Raw genomic sequence first — 10671 nt, forward strand, 5'->3', positions numbered from 1 at the left:
GGTGAGTTACTGGTATGCCTGTTCCCGACCAAACCAGTCAAAAGTGTGAAGGTATTGCGAGTAGTGAAAGACCTGCAGCGTGACAGCCGCTCACTGTGCAGCTTCACTGGCATTTATAAAACACCAGGATGTGAAATCCACCAGCAATCCACCAATCCACTTTGGTAAATGAGAGTAGGATCACACTGAGCTTCCTAAGACTCAATTTTACAGTGTGGTCAACAACCAAGCTTCGTGATTTAATGACTTGTAAATGAGAAAGGGGGCTTTAGGTGTTTTTTCCAGCTTGGGCGAAAAGACAGATACGGAGAAAGTTCAAATCTGATCTTCCAGAATCCTCCAGAGTGGCCTTTGTGGGGCTCTTGGCTTCTCCTCCTCCTGTTGCTGGTTCTCCACAGCCCAACTGCTGAATCATTTATGATCAGAAACTGTTTGTATTTAATTCATTCCAGCACCTACTGCAGTAACTCATATATTAACCTAATGCAAATGGTGTGTGGAGAAATATTTAACGAGCATCTGTTTCACCGGGAGCATTTACATATTTTAACATTCAAGCTCCCATTTCCATTCACATGCTAGTTTTAAGTTCTTTAAGAAATCCAAAGTGTGAAGACCAGTTAGCGTCATGTGCGCAAGCAGATCCGAGACGGTTTTTTTTTTTTTCTGTTCAGCTGCTCAAAATCTGAAAACACTGCAGATAAAGTACAGGAGTTGGTTCAAAGCGCGACCTCAAGTGTTCACGGCGTCGGATTGAGTAGCGAAGGTGAAAGGGTCTCGTTGCATCCTGAGGCTCATTCTCTCCATCTGTGGCTCTCTCGAGTTTTAACCTGATACTCTGACTCTTCCATCCCACTGCCTCATTTGTCTAATTTCCTATTATGTCCACCTTTAAATTGGTTCTTTCGGGTGACCTTTATGACTTGAATCTAATGTAAATGTGAGTGCAAATTGTAACTTTCGAGGTGCTTCAGAGGTAGGCCTTCATTAACCTTTCCACCACAGTGCATCGTGGTGTTACAGGCTTTAATTCTCTTTCACTAAGACTGAATATTCAAATTCTGTCCCCAAATCATCCAGCACTTTGCCCACTCGCAGCCCCTGCAAATATAAAAGCCAATCCAGCATAAATATCTTCACAGAAGGCAGCATTGCAGTGAAAAACATATTTAAATTACAGAAGTATTGATGACTGAGAGCATGAATACACTTCTGGCTCCAGCTCTGCTCCCCAGTTGCTGTATCCTGGCTGCCCACTGATCTGAAGAGTTGGGTGAAATACAGAGGTCAAAGGCTAAATTCTCTGTATAAATGTGACCAGTGGAACCTTTTTAGCTTTGAATAGACCAAGTTGTTGACAGAAGGTGCTGCCATTCGCCTGACCAGCGAGCAGATGATTTTATATTGAATACTGCAGCAGCCCTCCTTTTCCGATCTACCTCCTCTCCATCATTTCTCACCCTGTGTTCCTGCCCGCTTCCCTTTATCAGGCTGTGGGAGGTGGACTTTCTCTGCCGAGGGCAACTCTGCGCTCACTCTACAAGCCCGGTCACTAATTCAGCAACAGAGGTTAAACACTTAACCATTTAAGGAGGGTTTTTCAGAGGTGCTGTAAAAACATTCTGGCTCTATCATCATTACTATTATTGGGCGGTTAGTTTACATTCAAAACTGAGAACAGTGCCTGACGGATTCTGCTACACTTGGTAGTGTTTTGCACTTTGAATGATGACATCAATGTTAAATTATTAACCACTCTGACTCTTTGCGCAGAGCAGCAGCGGGTTTGTCATCGATCCATCCAGTTTATTAGGTACAGTTATCTAAAACAAACACAGTGCAAAGCACCCTGCAATAAAGCTTCAGCCTAATGGTGGCTAACATGCAATAAAACAATGTGGCAGATGAACGCTGCCACTGTATAATCTCCCAATAACCTGGAATCAAGACTAACAGGCTTGAGCAAACTGAAGGGGCGTTTGTGTGGTCCCTGCCAACCCGAGGGGAAATTCATAAAGCTAGATAACCAAGTTCACCTGACAGCTTCTAAATCTTTAATCAGATATGTGCTGAATTTGTATATTAATTCTTGGAAAGGGTTGGAAATATTTGATCTCATTTAGCCCGCATGTGAAGTTTTGGGATCTAATCAGTTTACCCAGATTGTTTTACCATGATTGAAGTGGCAAGACATTTGTAATTGTAGCGGTCAGGATGGATCATTTAGATCCTGGCAGGTGAACTTGATTGTGTTTGGTGTGTGAAACTCCGCCAGCGATGAAAGACGAGCTTTGACTGTCTGCAGCGATCCGCTACATTTACGCCCCCTTTTCAACAGTTGCACTATAATTCTGGCTTTATGAGGATTTGAGCAGCATGCATGAGGGAACATCAATGGGAGGGGAAATGTTTCCAACCAGAGGACGCCGCGGCTAAATGCTGGCCTTAGGATGGAAGAGAGAGTTTGGGGGATCAGCCTTTTTCTCCTCCAGAATGGTTGATTATTGATGTGTCACAGCTCCAGACGCACATCAGGCCTGTGGACATCGAGGGCTGATACGATAAACCTTCCATTAGGCATCACATGCTGCCATATAAAGGCTCAGACCAGCACATCAGGTAATTATAAAGTATTAGACGCAGTGACAACACAGGGATATTGGATTTTATATGTTGTTGTGTTTACCCAGAAAACAGTGGAATTTGGCTTCCATCCACCACAGTGTGCTGCAAAACATTACCCATGAAACATTGATGAAGAAGTTGTAACCGCAACGCTTAAGATTTATCGCGGCGTGCACAGTTCCACTGATTGCCTGTGTAATACAAATTTGCAGGCAGATTTTCAATGAGCTCTGGTGCCACCGATTCATTTGCAACCGTTTGTGTGGATGGAGATGATTAAATTTTTGCTCCCTTTTTTATTGGTCTCTCTTTAACAAGCAGTTTCACACTTCCCTGCTGTCACTCATCAGAAACCAACAGCTGCTGGCACACTGAGCCGTGGTCGGATGGACCACGGCTGTTTGAGGTGCACAGTGTTCTCCACAGACCCTCTACAAGCACTCATACAGGTAGTTTACATAGTTAAAAATGAGTTAATACAACACGCGTGATCATCAGCCTCCTCCTTGTTTCATTAAATTTGTGTTCTATTCCCAAAGTATCGATAACACTTTGATTTTTCTGCCTGATGACAATGTTGCACTTTCCTGAAACCGCTTTGATGGGCTCTAGCGGCGGCTTTGATCCGGGCGGCGTCCACACGCAACATTAACTTTACATAACATGACTTTGTTTTTGCTCTTGCAAGCGAAAATCGCCACTTTGTGTCTGTAAGTTTTGAGGCTATTTCACCTCCAGTCGCCTCAGAAAGGCTCCATCTGTGCTTTGGCATCACTGTGGAACCCCGGGAGAAGTTTAAGGCTCTTGGTTTAGCCCACACACATTATATTTATAAATTAATAAAAATGTCCTCAAAGGCAGGCTAGCAGAACTCTTTCCTGGAGGGAAGCCGTGCTGTTTGCATCATATTTGGAAGACCATCATCACCACATGGCAACGGACTTATTCCTAATCATGAGCTTTAAGAAATAAACAAAGATAACCAACTAAACTCAGAACAGCATACGAAAAGTGATGTGATGAATCGAAGCATCAGACTTTGTGTTCTGACAATCAAAAGTGTGAGAGTGCAGTTTTTATTCAGAGGGGACAGATGAGACTAGACAAACTGTAACAGTCAAGAAGCCAAACAGGCGCGAGGAAGGATGAAGCCCAACACCGAGGAACAAACAAACCACAAAAATAACAGACTATATTTCAGCAGTACGGTAATCCATTTTATACAGGTTTACAATAAAAGAAGAGGCTCAAAATCACAGAAGAAAAATAAACAATGGAACAAAACATTTGAAAAACTTTTGGCTGACCAGAGGTCAAAGATGGCAAGAGCATTTTCTCCACACTGGCATCAAGTGGAAACTTAAGCTTTTATATATTATTTTAAAAAAACAAATCTGACTTCACAGTTGAAAAGCAAACGCCCACATCGTTATGAATATTCATGACTGCACAAGGGTGGTTTTTTCCCTTCATACTGGTCACAGATATATTTTTGCGCTCCGTTCTTATAAATGCCTCCAAATAAGACTTTTGGTAACTGGCACAATATGAGCAATGACAAATTACAAGTAAAAACAATCATTTTGGATTGTGGAAAGCAGCAATCGTACTGTTATTCACCGCCGTTCCATAAATGATGTCTACTTCAAGGACATTCACAAGCTGGATGCTCTGGGATGCAGAAGAATTTCTCACAGAACAGTGTATGAAACCTTTTGTGTGATGTGAGACAATGAATGTACAGTCAAGTGCTTAGAAACCATTTGATGAGGTGGTAAAGTCTATTAAGAGTTTCCTTCAGTGTCATGAGCCTCACGTTGTGTTGTTGGACACAATCAAAGTGTAACAGGCGTTTCTGCTCTTCACACTGTTTTAAAGCTTCCATGTAACCAAAAAAAGCAGAACTCACACATGTATATGCTAATTCCCTGAAGTGGGTGCTGCCTTTATCACTCCTGACTCCTAAACGGTCTTTGTTCAAGCCCCTGTTCGGAGTGACAGAGGGAAAAACGTCAATAGGAAAAAAGCGCCGTGTCAAGATCCGGAGACCCTGAACCATGCACGCGCCTGTTGTGTCATCAGCTTTCAGGGTGACTGAGCTGCATGATCCACTGAATGCTGGTGATCTGAGATTTCATTGTTCTGCTCTTGATGGGGGCTCCTCTTTATTGCAGGGAGATAAACATTCGACATGGGGAGTGAAGGGGAAAGCAGAAATTATCAGATAATTGAATATTGAAAGGCAGCAAGCTGCAATTATAAAAACCTGCCGAATGGAAAATATTTAAAACAATCTGTGTGGTAAAATTAGATTTGATTGTACTTTTGGGGTTTATCTAATCAGTCATCTTATTTATAAAGCTCCACGGAATGTTTCAGAGTTTCAAAGTCATCCATTTATTATGAGGGTTTCTTTTTGGCCTTTGAACAATTTTTTTATTGAATTCTGGGTCTGTGCTATTGTTGGTGTCACTAAAACGGTGATTAGTGTTTAACCGAGCGAGAGAAACTTAACTGTGATTAATGCTAAAACCCTGGCTGCACATCGATAATAGGCTACACCCATCCAGGAAAACAAGCCCCCAAAGACTGAATGTACGCTGTGCGAGTAATTTATACATTAGTGGTTCCCATTTAAAATCCCTGTTCTATTTTTGCAACAGTAAACACACTAGAACTTAATGTTTTTTTTTTATTTTGTTTTTGTTTTGCTGAGAAACCTTCAGCCCTGAATGGTCCTGTTTAAATTTTGGCCTCCTCTAATGTGATTTAAATGTGCGATCGATAAACCGTCCCCTCTGTTTGTCTGCTTGACTTTCAGGTAACAATGCCTCCATTAAAGCAATGACACCCCCCTCCCCCTACAGAGGCACTATTCAGACGGTTCCATTCAGAACTCTGTGCGCTTTATCACTGCATGGATTTATTAATAGATTCTTTAGCTCGCTCTTCTTAATAATGTACACTGGTCAGATGGGAATGCAGAAAAACTGACCAAGTTCAACTTGTTTAAGTTCTTCTCTGAAACATCTGGTATCTAGGACTAAAAAGAAAAAATGACCTTGACATGAACATCCCGTGGTCCTCCTATGCAGGTACAATCTGGTCTACAAGCCAGGAACTGGCGTCTTTTCAAACATCACCTTCAGTTGGGTTAGAAAAAGAATTATTTTTCTTGAATAAATTATAGTTGTTTAGTAGTTTAGAAGATGCATAGCCGACCCTTTGTCTGACCTCAGCACTCATAATATAATCAAAATAGCATCTTGGACGCTGCAACTTATTTTTCCTTCATGTTTCTGTAATCTTTATGAATAACGCTGTATATTATTTGTCTTCCTAGTAAGATGTAATGGACATGTCCCCAACCCCTCGCAGGTGTCCTAATGGACCATCAGGTCTGCTTCGTTTCATTACTCCAGGAAAAACATGTCATTGTTCTAAATTAGCCTTAAATGCCAAATTTTACTTGATATGAACCACTGGAGGAAAGCCATTATCCTCTGTAATTTAAAGTGCTAAAAGTAAGGAACAGGTGTTGTCGGGCCAGTCGCTGTAGCAGAGCTGCAAACACGTGGATGGGGGCATGATGCCAAGATCAGACCAATCAACGCACACGCTAAACACGAGAACCCATAGATTGAGACAAGGACACTGCAGAGGTGAAACACAAGAACAATCATGGACAGACTGACAGGTGACACCTGAACCAGGTCTGGAGCACAGCATTTACACAGGAGGGAGAGACAAGAGGAGGGAGACGAACCCAAAAAGGGCTAAATTCAAATCAATTAAAACACATTCCATGACAATTTTGTCATATTTGTGAGGACATTGCCCTCTGAAGCATTTTAACAGATCAATTGGGACTAAAGTATAATTCTGCATGTCGGTAACATGTTCGTCACCAATCGATCCCAACTGTTGAACAAAGCAGCGTTGGCTCCCTGGAGCCTCACAACCACAGAAGAAGGAAAACTAAAGATGAAAATGAAACTAAATTGATGACCTCTTCCTCTGGGGAACTCTTCCAGTTTATGTCCCCAGGTTGACCTTCTGCATGAAGATTATGATAGAAAGCTGCTCCACTCGCGACATATATGCAAGTTCTTTTTCATGATGCAGTCATGGTATAAAAAATATGTATAATTGAGCTGGCGGGGTGAGCAGGTCAGACAGGACATGCATTATGCAATCTGATTTGATGTGTCTTCCTCTCCTGAATCTCAGGGTGTTGAGGCCTCTGCAGACTCCACTAAGACTTCAAACGCTAGCAAGAACTGGACTGGTTTTGCCGGTCCTGCATTGGGCCAAATGTTCAGCTCATCCCTTTGACCTATTGACATCTGCTCAGAGGAAGAGAGGCTCCACATCCAGAGAATATCCTCAACATGACAAGAACTTTCCTAAATTGAGCAGTGGATGATGTCTTGCTACTTCCACAACATCTGAGAGCGTACCAGCATTAAACTAGATGTTCCAGATAGTGACTGCTCTTCCCTCATGACTGTATGTAGGAGAGAGCACATCATGTCAACGTACGAAACATTCTGGGAGTCAGCAGCACATGGTCGTGTTCCTGTTATGTCCCATGTCATGTTTTATTTCATTCATGGTTGCGAAGGCAGCCGCTTCAAAGTGGGAGCGCAGGGGACCTTCCCCACCTCCTCCTGACAGAGTGTGGGGGCTGCGAGTCAGGGGGAGGGGGAGACGCCTCATTTCCACAGTTACTTTAAGGGTGGCGGAAGGCAGAAATGGCCTCCAGCTGCAATGGCCTCCATTATGGAGACTCATTTTACTTTATATGTTTGCACAGCAAATGGGGTGAGGTGGAAAAGTTGCGAGCAAAGAGCAAACTCCTCCACGCGTTGGAAACATCCATGAATCAGAAGCAGCAGGTGTTCGGTGGGCACGTCCACCCACTCACCACCCACTGCTGGCCAAAAAACACACCGGCTCTGTGCTCATTTCTGACTCCCAGCTGAAGGTTAGCGTGGATGTGTGTCTCAGCGGTTCGTTCCAGTGCATCCTGACTCCAATCCCAATCATGCATGCAGACATGGTCGGTGCCGGGAAGGCATCTTCAACGGCTCACTTGTCTCCTTTTCCCCTCGCTCACATCATTTCTTGAGGGACACTGAAGTGCAAAAACCCAACGCCCAACTTTCGCCAGGCGTGAATGCTCCCGGCTGCTGCATCAGCCGCCACTGACCACTGGCTGATTCCGTGTAAATGTTTTTTTTTCCCTTTCCGTTTGCAAAGGTCTCCCTCAGACACTCCGCCTCAGGGAGCTTCTGCTCCAGCAGGACAATTCACTTTTGTTGCAACAGACCTTGGATTGGATTGGAAACCCCTCCTGCCTTGATTCCGACCGTGATTTGTGCACTTTGTGAGGACAAACCTAAAAATAAGACAACATCGCTAAGCATTGGTTGCCTAAAACTGTGTCTTCCTGCAGACAGTGTTGACGGTTCAGGGCTGAGCAAATAAACAAGGTGAGACAGACGGGACCATGATCTAACCTGTTAGCAACAACAATGACTTGGGGGGGGCTGTTAGGATGCGTACATCAAAGGTCAGGCGGTCGCCCGGGGAGGCTGGGGGGACGCGAGCCAGTCTGGTCCCTGTTTTCTAAATCTTACTCTGCATACCACTCGGACAGAAATCCTCCTGCATCCCGGATGCCCCTGTTTGGATTTTGATGAATAAAAACCTTTTGTTTTGGCATTTGTTTGTCTTCGTCTTACCTGCCTGTAGAAGCTGTCAGTACACTGCTGATCACACTCTAATCCACCAAAGAAAAGGATAACACTGAGAGAGTATTTCCATGCTCTGGGGGCAATCTATCAGCTCAGTCCCCACACCTGCCTGGCCCTGTGTGTGTGTGTGTATGTGTGTGTGTGGGGGTGCTAAAACTTTCAATGCCTGTCAACATTTGAGTGTGTGAAGCCACCCATGATGCTCCTCATCTCTTTTCACGGCTCAGTGAGGTTTTTCTTTCTCGCGTTTCTCCTGCTGATAAGAATTACAAGATGAAATACCAGCTTTTAATAACTGCGGTCCGACAGCCCAGGGGGACAATCAGCGGCGGCTGGGAGGAGGAGACACAAGGGACAGTCATTGCGGCGGGCTTCATAGGGAAGGAGGACTCGGTGTCTGACTACAGAAGGGGGGATTCTTGTCCTTAAGCCCTGCTGAGAGCTGCTGATCTGATCAACCTCAAATGTGTAAGTGTGTGTGTGTGTGGGGGGGGGGGCTGTAAGATCTGCTGATTTGAGCGTTGGGAGCGATGATCTGTACAGCCGACTTCAGGGCTCTTCTCAAGACCCAACTCAGTGTTCCAATATTCTAACCAAGAGCAGGTCAATGAGAGCCAGAACTGGTTTACAGGAAATTCTTCATTGATGTTTTCTACCTGAAAGGCTACGGGCGAATTTGCTGAGTGACAGAGGCTGTATTGTGAAAACAGGAAGAATAAAGCTGCTTCTTTTCTCAGATTTACATTTTATTATCATCGGCCATGACCCTTTAAACACTGAATTCTTCAAAAAAAACAAAAAAAAAACAATCCATGAAGCAAAGATTTTACGTCAGCGGGGTGTTGTAGTCCAGAGAATGTTTGGGATCAAATCAGCAGTTTCTCCCCTCCAATAGGACTACAGACCTCCCCCTCAGCCAACAATACCAGTTAATGAGACACACGGAGAAGAAGCCCGCTCTAGAATATTCCAGCAATACCTATTACAGGTGCTGTCATGTGTGAACAGGTGAAATGGAGCATAGAGAAACAAGACTTTCAGTATCAGATGCCCAGTCAAACATTCTATAGTTGAGGCAAATGCTAAAACTACCTAGATTTGTTGTTTCTGTCTTCCAGTAACTTTTAGAAACACTAAAATCTGCAAAACGCAATCAATCTATATTCATAGACAGCAACGATTAATGCAAAGTTAAGTGTAGCAGAACCGACAGCGCCTCAGCTTTACGCAGAATGTTTTAAATGGAGAAAAAAAATGGAATTAATATCACGTGGGGAATGGAATCGCATGTAATCCCAGCAGTAATCATCCTCGTGTTAAATTTTCATACCCCGGTGACATTTGATGACAGCAGGCTCATCAAATCAGACGCCAGCCTCTCCTGTGAACGCGGCGCGCCTGTCCCGCTAATGCGATTCTGTTCTGTTTATTTACTCAGTAACACCTCATTTAACTGTGTGTGTTTCATCTGTGCTTTTGAGAATCTTTAAAGAGGCAAATAAATTGGCTTGTTTTTTTTAGTATTCATCACATGGCCCAACAATCCACATGGATTATATTTTATGCAGCGTGGTCCCTAAGTGTGGTAAACAAACTCCAGGTTGATCATAAATACTGTCCTGTCCCCCTCCATCGGCCATCCCTCTCTGTCATCAGTGATGCAGAGTTAAATGTCAAGTGTGTCACATAACTATAATAGATTGGGTTTTGTTTTTTTTATTGTTGGCCTGACAAACTGCATATGCCGCCTGTTGTGGTTATTTATTTTCTAAGACGCGGACGGACACGGTCGTATATCGCCTTATTTGCAGAAATCTTTTATATCCACTTTTGGAGCAGGTTATGTGAGAGGTCCAGATTCACTGTCGTCTCTTTTTGCTTTTATAATTGCAAATAAACAAAGACGCATTTTCAGCTCCCAGTGACTTTTCATCTTAATTACACGCCTAATCATTTCAGAAAACAGCGTGTTTGGAGACTGATATTTCAGCCGGCGTGGCACAGCTGTGCAGCACAGGTGGTTTTACTAAGGCTCTAATAGAAGATGCATCCACTCTCTCCCCTTTGTCAGTCTGGGTACGGCTCCTCCATCTGGAGCTCCAGGATTTTTTAAAATTATTCTTCATTCTGTCTTTGTGGCCGACACGTAACACTTATAGTTAAATCCTTAAATGTCACTGACAGAGTGATTGAAAATTATCTTAAACTGAATGTTTCGATAGTTACTACTCATTTTCAGACAGCATTCTATTTTCTAAATACTGTGGTTGGTGTGCTGTACATGTTT

This window comes from Takifugu rubripes, chromosome 2 (genome assembly GCF_901000725.2).
Source record: "Takifugu rubripes chromosome 2, fTakRub1.2, whole genome shotgun sequence".
Lineage (NCBI taxonomy): Eukaryota > Metazoa > Chordata > Actinopteri > Tetraodontiformes > Tetraodontidae > Takifugu > Takifugu rubripes.